Source organism: Branchiostoma floridae, chromosome 17 (assembly GCF_000003815.2).
Source record: "Branchiostoma floridae strain S238N-H82 chromosome 17, Bfl_VNyyK, whole genome shotgun sequence".
In the NCBI taxonomy this organism is placed as follows: domain Eukaryota; kingdom Metazoa; phylum Chordata; class Leptocardii; order Amphioxiformes; family Branchiostomatidae; genus Branchiostoma; species Branchiostoma floridae.
This window is the reverse complement of record NC_049995.1, coordinates 532127-543181: the sequence shown is the minus strand read 5'-3', so window position 1 is coordinate 543181 and position 11055 is coordinate 532127. Positions and strand designations below refer to the sequence as shown.

General features: G+C 38.3%; 1 protein-coding gene and 1 long non-coding RNA gene across 2 annotated transcripts in view; one reads left to right on the top strand and one right to left on the bottom strand.

Annotated features, from left to right (window-relative positions):
• LOC118404964 overlaps positions 1-10761 on the bottom strand; it is a 22623-nt gene extending 11862 nt beyond the window's left edge. Inside the window, exons 1-2 of the long non-coding RNA XR_004829830.1 lie at positions 10457-10761; positions 6184-6327 (exon numbers count right to left, since the gene is read on the bottom strand). This is a non-coding gene — a long non-coding RNA (uncharacterized LOC118404964). The remainder of the gene's footprint in view (positions 1-6183; positions 6328-10456) is intronic.
• LOC118404941 overlaps positions 1-11055 on the top strand; it is a gene marked incomplete in the record, with an annotated part of 125594 nt that overhangs the window by 90609 nt on the left and 23930 nt on the right.

Below are 11055 nucleotides of genomic sequence, written 5' to 3'. Positions count from 1 at the left end.
TCCATACGTGTGTATCTCTTAGCAAGTCTTAATAACTACTAACCACAGTTCTACATCTCTGATGTAAAATTGCAACTTTTCAATAGAGGGTTCTCTTTTTGTACTACTTTCTTTACTAGTTTTCATACAATGCTGTTTCAATGAAAATGGCAAACAGTACACACAAAACACAACATTACACAGCTGAAATGTCCCTACAGACAGCAAAATCCTGTCGAATGGACAGCGAGTATTGCCCTGTACTACATTCAGGAGTATTATTTGCAATAGCTCCTCTTTTTAGGGTCTCATAGGATCAAAAAGTATCCAATTCAGTGCTGCTGGGGGTTGGGGGGTGAACACCAGTAGGCACATTTTGATTGACAGGTCCTAATTGGTAAGGCATACAATTACATGGGACTAAATCATCATTAAGTCCATCATTTTCATTGAATTCATACCACTTTTGTAGTAATCTATGCTATCTGAGTTATTCCTGACAGCTTCCAATACATGCATGCACATACTTAATGCTGCAAAAAATCACAAAATATCACATTTTTGCTACATTTTTGGGAAATTCATGCACAAAATTGAGTCCACACTTGAAGAAAACCTCTTGTATATGATATTGCAACATGGTTTCAGCAAATCTGAGACAGCTATATGGTTCAAAAGGCCTCAAATGCAAAATGGGGGTGGGTGGCATTACTGGGTACCCGAATAAGGGAGTTGATGAAAAATTAAATATCCCAGCTGATACAGGGAGGGGATGCGATAGCGTTTCCCAAAGATGAACTGTATTGATTGCTCCCTTGCCTTGGGAATTCAGAGCCAAATCTATACCCAGTGCACCACAGCTTACCCCATGCAATAAGGCATGTAAAGCAGTGGGGTAGTGTACCAAAGGTCATGTGACTTTTCCAAAATCCATAGGTGTGTATCTCTTAGCTAGTCTGTGTGTCTGTGTGTAAGTGTGTATCTCTTAACTACTAACCATAGTCAGTTCTACATCTCTGATGTAAAATTGCAACTTTTCAATAGAGGGTTTTCTTTTTTTATACCTTTTTTTACTAGTTTTCATAGAGTCAATTCCAAGACACCGTGAGGATGTTTGTTGCCATTGTTTAGAATTGATTTTAAAGTTTTGTAATTAAATGTCTAGGACATTTGTTACTTCAGAAATATCTTTAACACTGTTTCAACTTTATAAATATTTCCCTGGTCCTGTAAAACTTTGGAAATATTCATGGTGTGGAATTGGATACTTCTAATGGTTTCTAAATAATGATAATAGCATTCCACTATTATTTACCATTTTCTACCATTTTTTGTAAATGGTTCAGTGGGCTGGGAAGAAAGCTATTCACACATCCTGGCAAAGTATGGTTGGGTGCCATGTAACAATGGCCCACCACAAAGGATCCACCAGTTCCCAGTAGCAAAATCTAAAAATATACAGAGGCAGCAATAGGGCTTACTTTTATGGGGGCAATAAACTAATTTTACAATTTGGCAAAGTTTACAAATATTTGTAAATATTTGTAAATGTGAAATAATCACACAGAGGTTTCACAATTATTCTAAATAAAGATATTTTTGTACAGTTACTTTCATAATGTTTCTAAAATATTCAAAAGAATTCAAATAGATGAGTATTTCCTTAGTCAATTTTTTGAAAAGAATTTAATTATTGTGGCTCAGATATTCTTTTATTCAAAATAATTCAGACTAATTGCAAATATCACCTAAAACCCCTCATGGTGACTTGGAATGGACTCTACAATGCTGTTTCAATGAAAATGGCAAAATCCTCTTCCCATTTTTTGCCCTCTACCGCGCAACGCAACTCTGACGTCAGCCCTTGAATCGCGCAGATATAGTGGCAGTCAGAAAAGTTACACGGGTGCTCCTCTTAGAAGAGCGCCATTGTAATATTTCTGACTACTACTATATCTCCTCGACTCAACCTCTGCTTGGAGAGTAACAAAGAAACCCAAAATGTAAAGTTGCACTTCAAATAATACGGTCACAGAATGATCAATCACGTGATGTCATACAGACCAAACCATTCCCAGTACGGGGGTACAATTACAATTACACAGGGCGTCCGATCATCCTATCACAATTACGACACGGATGATCGCATATCCAATAGGAAAACCACCATGTTCACTTACAAGTAGGATACGGAAAATATTGACGAGTGCAATACATATCATGGACTGATTCTTTAGTTCGCAAAACATGTCAAAACGTTCGCTACTCTGTGGGGTGCAAATAATAGGTGGGTTGCTGGCTAAGAGAGAGGAAGTTTCAACTAAGTATGCTCGCTTGTGATATACTAGTACTGCCTTCTTGTCACTATCAGTAACGGTACAGCTGTATTATGTGAAGGGACTTCCCAACCCCAAGCCGGATAGCTTTCGGAATCTAAAAAATACAAAATAAAAGGCAACGAAACACACAGAAGGTAAACAAAGTTATCCATGAATTCAAGTCGGTACTGCTCTATGGATCTGAGACTTGGAGAACAACAAAGACAACACAGCACAGGCTACAAACCTTCATTAACATCTGTCTGAGGTGGATCTTTAAGATCAAGTGGTCAGACAAAGTCAGCAACCTAGAGCTGTGGGACAGAGCAGGACAGAACCGTGGTCAGTCAGATCCTCAAGAGAAAGTGGTCCTGGATAGGACACACAGTATTTTTGGAACAAAGACATTTCCTCCATTTACCAGCATTACATTTGAAATTGATATTTTTTACAATACCCTAAAATTGAGGTTATTTATATGCATTATTGGCATCCGTTGAGTCATTTTACACGTTACAAATATGCACAAAATAGCACAAAAACAATTCATAAAAAGATTATTCTTGTATTTAAAGTACATACTTATTCGCGCAATTAAAACGTACTAAGGAAAATATACACCTAACTACATAACGGACAAATCATAACTATGTGTCAATCTAAAAGCAAATAGAAAAAAAAAAATTTACATTTCTTTTATTATAAGCTAATTGAAGGGGGGGTGCTTTATTTAATATATTCTCGTTCTAAATTTAGATCTTCGGATTTTGTTTCCAACCAACTAATTATTTGAGTAAAATTTGAACTCTAAGTTTGAAATAATGAGTAAACCAAGGGCGTTTGTTACAAGGACAAATCGGAAAATGGCTGTTCTTTTGAAGTAAAGCCAAATGCTCAGCTGACAACCCTTTTTCCATTCAATTAATTATTAACGACTTCGTGGGTTCAAAGGTTATCAAGCACGGTCTTACATAAGGTTGTCTTTTTCCCACGGTTAACAATTGACATTTGTCCTTCCAATTAACGATTTTGTAGTTGACAGATCAAAGAAACCCTTACCAGGGTTCTCCCCAGAGAGTGAAATAAGGGAGGCCCTCCACTATACTATTTTTTTCAAATTTAGTGTGTTTCTTCCCTATTTTCTTTGTTAGTTTTGCTAAGATTAATGACAATTCACAGATTTTTGTACCAAGTGGCATCACTTTTCCAGTCAGCATTGTCTGCAAAAACTTGTGAATGAGCAATGATCAAAACAATAGTAGTTTTGCCACTTCACAACAAAGGAATAACAACAGTATATTATACTTGTAGTATTTGACATCCTCTGTCATTGCAAAATGAACCCATTTTCATGAAAGTGCAGCGCGTTGGTGCGGGTTATTTTTGCCAGCCCCTCCACTATACTAAAAATTCTGGGGAGAACCCTGCTTACGCAAGACCCTCACACCGCACGATTAAAATTATGAGGCAATATTTGCAAGGACAACATAGAGCGATTGATTGTCATTTTTTTTTGTTTTTGTTTTGCCGTTACACAAACAACCTTGTCAAAAATAACAGAATAAAACTACTCTATCCATGTCTGCTGACGGCAAAAAGCATTTTGCTTTGTCACCAGGTGTTGTTAAAGTAGACACTATTCTCCAATCTGATCTAACATACTTCTGGGGGCTCATTAAAATGTTGGGAAACAATATCAACACTAAACACACGCCATAACTAAACCCTACAGCGAGGTCACAACTCACAACTCAGGTTTGCCAAACTAACATTTCGGGGTAAACAAAAGTGATCTTTTTCACAAATTTGGATCTAAATAAGCCAACATCTCGCGTATCCTTAAACGGGTTTCATCTTATGAAAATACAGTACCCGCTCTATTCTTTTAAGTGTCCACGTCCCCCCTCCCCCTCAACACCAGTATATGTTGTCTTTGTAAGTGTTGCCATTTAAAACCGTATCAAATTCTTAATGGACTGGAAGATTTTGGTGACACCCAGATCTTCTTCATGATTTGTCAACTGAAAAATCTTAAATTGAGTCACACGAAGTTAGCAAAGGTCATTTAGAACAACAACACTCATTTTGCATCAGATGTCAAGAGCTGTGTTGCTGTTGCAGCTCAATTAATAAAAAAAAAAACATGCTAATAATTTCTATTTTATCTATGTTCCTTTAAAAGTCAAGAACGGGTCATTTACATTGTTATGATTTCATTTTAACCAGTTTTGACAAATGAAAAACGCATATTTACTATAAATAAGTGTTATATAACTAGTATGGTAAAGTTTTTACGTAACAACCACCAAATGGTTCCCACGGTACTTTTTCACTTAAGTGCAGCTCAATTATAGACTTGTAGAAGCCTCCGGTAATTATCCTTAACAAGTTGGTAAATGAGGTGTAAAAGGACGGACGATGGAAATGTCAACAAACTCCTCCAAGAGTCGCAAGGCAGACTGCACTCATGAAAAAGAACTCACATGGATGTTTAGTATGTACCAGAGAGTTTTAGTTTTTTGATGAGCTTAGATACGGGTAGAATAATTCTTAAGACAAACACGACCTACTTGGTCCCCAAAAGTTATGAAGTAATTTCATCTCCCCATCTACAAATTAAAATAGAGAACATTGAAAGTGGCGTATGAGAAAAATGTATCTTATTTCGAATAGCTTGAAAATATAAAATCCATTGATCATTTTGAAATTAGATTTGTAGGAGAAAAGCAATTAACCCTCAAACACCCGAGTGGGGTCCATTTGGACCCCAGGCGTAAATTTTGATGTATCATTTGAACATTTTTGATCTGAAGAAAAAATCCTTCCGTGACTTTGTTGAACAATATCTTCTACACCTTCTCTGAAGTTTTTACGAAGATTGGTCCAATACTGTGGAAATTATTAAGAAAGTCCGTGTTCAGTCCGTCTGGGGTCCAAATGGACCCCAGCAGTTTTTAAAGCAAACTTTTGAGACTAACTCCTTAACTAATTTTCGTATGACCACCAAACTTTTAGAGGATACTAAACATGTATAGCTAAATCCTCATAGATATTTCTGTGTCATTACCATGAAATATGACGACATTATCACGTCAATTAGATAATAAGGGCGGCCATTTTGGATTTTCACTAATGACGTCATGAAATTAGCATAAATTATAAATTTTGAATCATGAAAATAACATTGAATTTCCTAGAATTTCTTTGTTGTTGGAAAACAAGTGTAGTTTACCAAGAAAACATTGTTTAAATCGAAATTGACATTTTTTGGCAAAAATATGCTTTTTCGAATTCCGTTGCCATGGCAACCCAAAAACTGATAAACTTAATTTATTGACCAAAAATGTTTGCTAACTATATTTTGTGATATATTACGAAGTTTCGTAGCTTGAGCATTAGCCGTTCATGAGTTATGCGGCAAAAAAGTTGCTGAGGGCCTCCAAATTCCCCTCTCTGGTAAGAATAGGTTTAGTACAAAACGTGGTCCTTCTGATCTTTTGCATAAATTATGATAATGAGCTGGAATTAGCGACGCTTTAACATCTCAAAATATTCCTCTTACATTGACGAAGCAAAGTATGTACAATGATCACCGATAAGAATTGGAACTGAGATTTTATGAACAAAACATTTTGGGGTCCGTTTGGACCCCACTCGGTCATTTTAGTCGCAAAAAAAGGTCGGGTGCTTGAGGGTTAATAAACCTAATCTGATTGTTCTTTTAGGTGGTAGTTTTTAGTCCTACATCATACTCGTTGATATACAATGCAGGTCTGTGACTAGCCGCATCTCATTAACAAACACAAAAGCCTTATTTAACATTGACCAATCACATTCAAAGCTATGTAAGCCTACATGGGTATGACATTGGTGATGTCATATTTACCTTTGTAACAGATGTACGTATTGGTCAGACCCTTTTGAAGTACGCCTCCTTTCCACTCCGCCCTCCTCATGATCATGTCTTTGCCGCACACACGTCAAACGTTTCGCTGTAGCTGCGCTGTTTACTGCTGTGACAGGCGTCGTGCTGGAAGACAAGTTGGAAACAACAGGTGAGCTCCAAATGTTGGAGAAAAATTTAATCTTTCTACTTTCTAGTTTTATTTTACCTTTTTGCGGTGTTACTTCTACGTACTCAAATCTCCTTAACTCTTTTTTTCTTTGTTACTTTTATTCCCATGCGCATTATTATGCACACGTGGCCCTACCCTTCGAGAGGCTTTGTATTCTGTGTACCTTTTAATTTTATACGAGCTAGCTTACCACATATAGTTTTTAAGATATTATGATATTTTGTGTGTGCCAAGTTGTTGGTAGAACGAGGCTTGGCCAAGAGAATGAAAGAATTTTTTTTAATACAGGAAATTGTGTCCCCATGTTGCTTGGTTGTCTAGTTATATACCCTTGCTTGCTGTACTTAATTAAAAAAAAACACCTTTTTTCTTTTGATCATAGCCGTCAGGGTATTCGAAACATCATAGAATACCTTTGATTCTAATGTCCAACTAGGCCAGGTACAGAATGATTCAATGTTTACGAATATACAGACGTTTGTAAGAGCATCGTATGGGCGACGTCTTACGCCATGTTTATTCAATTAAATGGATGACATCCGCACGCACTAATTTTCATCCAAAATGTTTTTCACCATGTTGTACATCGTACAAAGCAGCTATTAAATAAGCACGTATATGCCGTCTCTTGAAAATAATCAGAAAACGTGAATTTAAAAGTCAAATAAGTAGATGTGAAAGAACAAAAATCTATACACTTTTTCCATTCTTTATATTTAAATCTTGTCCTACATTCTACCGCTAATCAAGTAGGGGATACCCTTCGGTGGATCACGCAGACCCCGAGGTTCCATTATACCCCTGTCACATTATCCACGATCTTCGGGCGTATCGATGGAAGACAGAGGGTTGCGCGTATTTTTTACCTGAAAACCGTCCCTGTCACATACAAGCCATACTTTATACCTTGTACAATTGTTGTGCAATATTTTTTTATAAGCGAGGCTCGGGCGATTGCCGCAGAATCGTCGTCCGATCGATTTTTGCCAAATGTGACAGGGGTATTACGGCCACGGTTAGAATCCGAGAGCTATGCGGGATCCAACGCGTACTATCTTATAGCACTCGGATGAATTCACATGTTAGTGCCTGACAAAGTTTAAAGGATCTTGTGTTTGATCTGGCGTATGACATTAACACATTCTGTCTGAAAGCCCGCGTTACAATCCAAGCGAACGCCAGGAGAATTTGCGTCCGAGCGTCGATCGTATTTTTCCCTAAAATCTTGCCGTCCGTGCTCGATGTAAATGTGTCATTCCGGAAAATTTTAGTTGTCGTCATTTGTGCCGTTTTGTTGCGCAGCTGACATTGCGAGCTAGAAGTCGCCAAAGGCACTAGTAATCGCCAAGACGTCTTTGTCCGTGAAAGTCATTTTGCAGCTCGCCGACACATCGGCTGAGCTCAGTTCTTTATTTGTAACGGAAGCTTCATCAAGACACTAGCCTAACCATCGGTCAGACCGCCTTTACTTATGTCCGGATCTCAAAACTTCGAAGCACGTAGAAAAAACAGCACGTATGTAAGAGTGATCTTTCTACTTTTATTTCACACACTTCTGTTTTAACGGTTTAGAAAGGGGGCAATTCAGAATACCAAAGATCGCGCATATTCATATAAAAACTTGAATTACAGAATAGAATACGCCCGGTTTCGACTTTTTACTTAACATCTTGACTATGGATATTACTATACAAATCTTCACATTAGGACTGGAATTAGTCGTAACTGTTTAAGAATTTTTGCGTTGATAAATAATCAATCAGAAATTATACAAATCTAGCTCTCTGGTACTTTAAGGTATGTCCAAGCCGACCCCTATGATTCCCTCATTAAATGACCAAGATGCTGGCGAAAATGTGTGAAGGTGTGCTAGGGGGGAGGTGCTACTCCCCGCCCACCATTAGTATGAGTTTGGAGCTAATTTGCCATCCTGCCATGTTGTTCCATGGTCAGTCCTGCATTTGTTTGCTAAGGGGGGGTTAAAGGTAGCAATAAAGGTTGCGCAGTAGAATCAACTATGAGAGATTTTTCAATTATTTTCACAGAATGTTTACAATGGAATAGTTTGCTCAACATTGTACAGTATTGATCTATTGATACCCTCAGACATTCCAACGAAGACACTAGCATCTTTCACCATTGTCTTTAGAAAAATAAAGTACCGGTGTTACTTCGTTTGTGTGAATGAGGCGTTCCTTCTCCGATGATTATTGGTATTCGTTGGTCTGACGATGTTATGCCGACTGTCAGACATGGCAAAGCCGATGTCAAAATGTCAGCCATCTTCATCAAAAAGTGTTGTTTGCCTCAAGGTCGCAAACTTCCAAAATAGCCAAAGTTGAATATATTTTGCCTAAAATGCATGTTACGTGAAACACTCGGTGACCTAGGATTACAGATCGAGTCCTTGAAATCACCGAGTGATCAAGAAAACCTCGTCAGTAAACAATTGTTGGAAGTCACTGACTTATAGTCACTTCTATTTTAAAACTAAATGTGCACTCTCACTAGACGCAGGGCACGCTTGCGGCTTTGCTGGGTTCGGAAGATAGTCAACGAATTACAGAGATAAAGAACGAATGTTCTTATTTGTTGTGTATTTGTCATCTTTTATGCCATACTTTTACGTATTGCGCAATATATGAATGATAAAAGATCGGAGAAAAAAACAAAACAGTGACGCAGTGAACGAACACAGCAATGCCGCAAGCGTGCCCCACGTCTAGTGAGAGTGCATCGTATATCACTCAGATCCCATTTATCTACAGATCGTTAGCTCCATTCTGAAGATGATGTACAATAGAAAATTGCATCGTAAAATTCCACTTTGCTGAGGTGGTATTAGGTGCTTGTTTGAAGACCTTAGACGAAGACTTACTGCGCAAAATAGACTAAAATCCAGTCTCTTCTGTCAATAGTCAAGAATGTATGACCTTATGACCCCAAATCAAAGGCCAGCGGCTAGAAACGGCTCCTAGGCCCGGTTGTCCGACCGGTTTTGCTCACAGCTAGCTATAGCTTTGTATCCAATTTTGTCGTATTATTTAGTTACGTTTATTTTGTGATGCCTATTAGATTTGGCTTTATGATCGAATCAATTCTTGGAGTTAACACCCAGCACTAAAATTCCTGCTTTTGCTGTACAATTAATCAATCGCTTACATCATGAGTTGATGCGTGGCGGCTACAAACAGTTCAAGCAGTTCTCGCCACTTTGTGCTGCACTGGACGTAGACAGTCCAAGTTGATTAGAAAATAACTCAAGCTTTTACACTTCCAGTGTGTCAAGGATACTTGCATGTATATTTGTATTCTAGATAGTGCTGTTAGGAATATACTAGAATTCAGTCAATGATATTTTCCACATTCCTTTGTATGTGACAGTCTTTGTGGTCGCACACCCGAATATACTGTCTGACGGCCTTTATTAGCGGGGAGTAAAAGCTCCCGGCCATACAACCAGTTTTGTTCAAGGCTAGCATTAAACCTCTGTTCTTGCGTTCACACTCAATTGTTAAGACACCCCCCTCCCCCCCGTACTCGTAGGGAGAGCTTGTCCTTCCATAAGTCACAAGTTTTTTTTAAACTGGGGAAAACACAAATGACAATGGCAAATGGTTGTGCACAACTTCAGGATACATGAAGATATATCTTATGTTACATTGTCCACATACAGGCTTGGCTTGTTTTCGTGCTCACTCAGCCGAACATTCAAAGGTCACTTTCAAACATACAAAGTTGCCACCACGGATCGTAAATTCAATCCTGTCGGAAGACTTATGAGTAGCATTCTCATAAATAAAAAAAACACATAACATAATCTCCAAGCAGATCCTACGGTAGCTTAAGATAGTATAAAAAGCTTCTAGAGGAATGAAGCCGGCCTGTGTATGCGACTGGTGCCCATTTGACCCCCTTTGACCGGTGCCAGCTTGACTCCCTTTTGTCTGCTATACCCCAGCTTTGATACTATCTTGTGGCACCATAGGATCTGCTTGGAGATTACACATAACATATACATGGTCATAGATGCTATGGCCTTACTTGGTTAAATAAAATGAAAAATCAGCTACGAATAATCACCTCTCATGTTTCACCAAGCGAAGATCCACTCCACCCACTTATCAGCCCCGTGCCCTTTATCTGACTGATAAAGTAAAATCGAACTGTGCTTCGTTGAAAATCCATCGTCTTGCAGTTGTTTGTTCCTTTAGCTCTCAGCCCACAACGCCTATGTTCATGAATCTTGTTCATTTTAGCCACCCGGAGTGAAATCAGTCCCTGTTGTGAACAGTCATTCTGTGTGACCTATGACGTGCAGTAATTACAAATTGCCAGTGGCTAGGAACGGCTCTTGGTTGTTCGACCGCTTCTGACGTGATATTCGGTGGGTGGGGACGGTTTAGGAAAACGAGGACCTCTATCTGTCTTTCATGGTACTGGGCGACTTTTGATATTTCGCGTTCTGGAAATGCTGTAGTCCTTTTTTAAGTGCTGAATACCTTTTTATCTAATATGGAAATGTTGAAGCAGTTATAACCTACTGCATACGTAAAAGAAGTCAAACCCATCAACTCGCGTAAGTAGAATCAAAATTAGAATTAAAATCAAAATATATCTCTTTTATTTTCCTTCTTTATCAAGTATACAATTATGTATACACTGCTTTACTTTGCATTTTG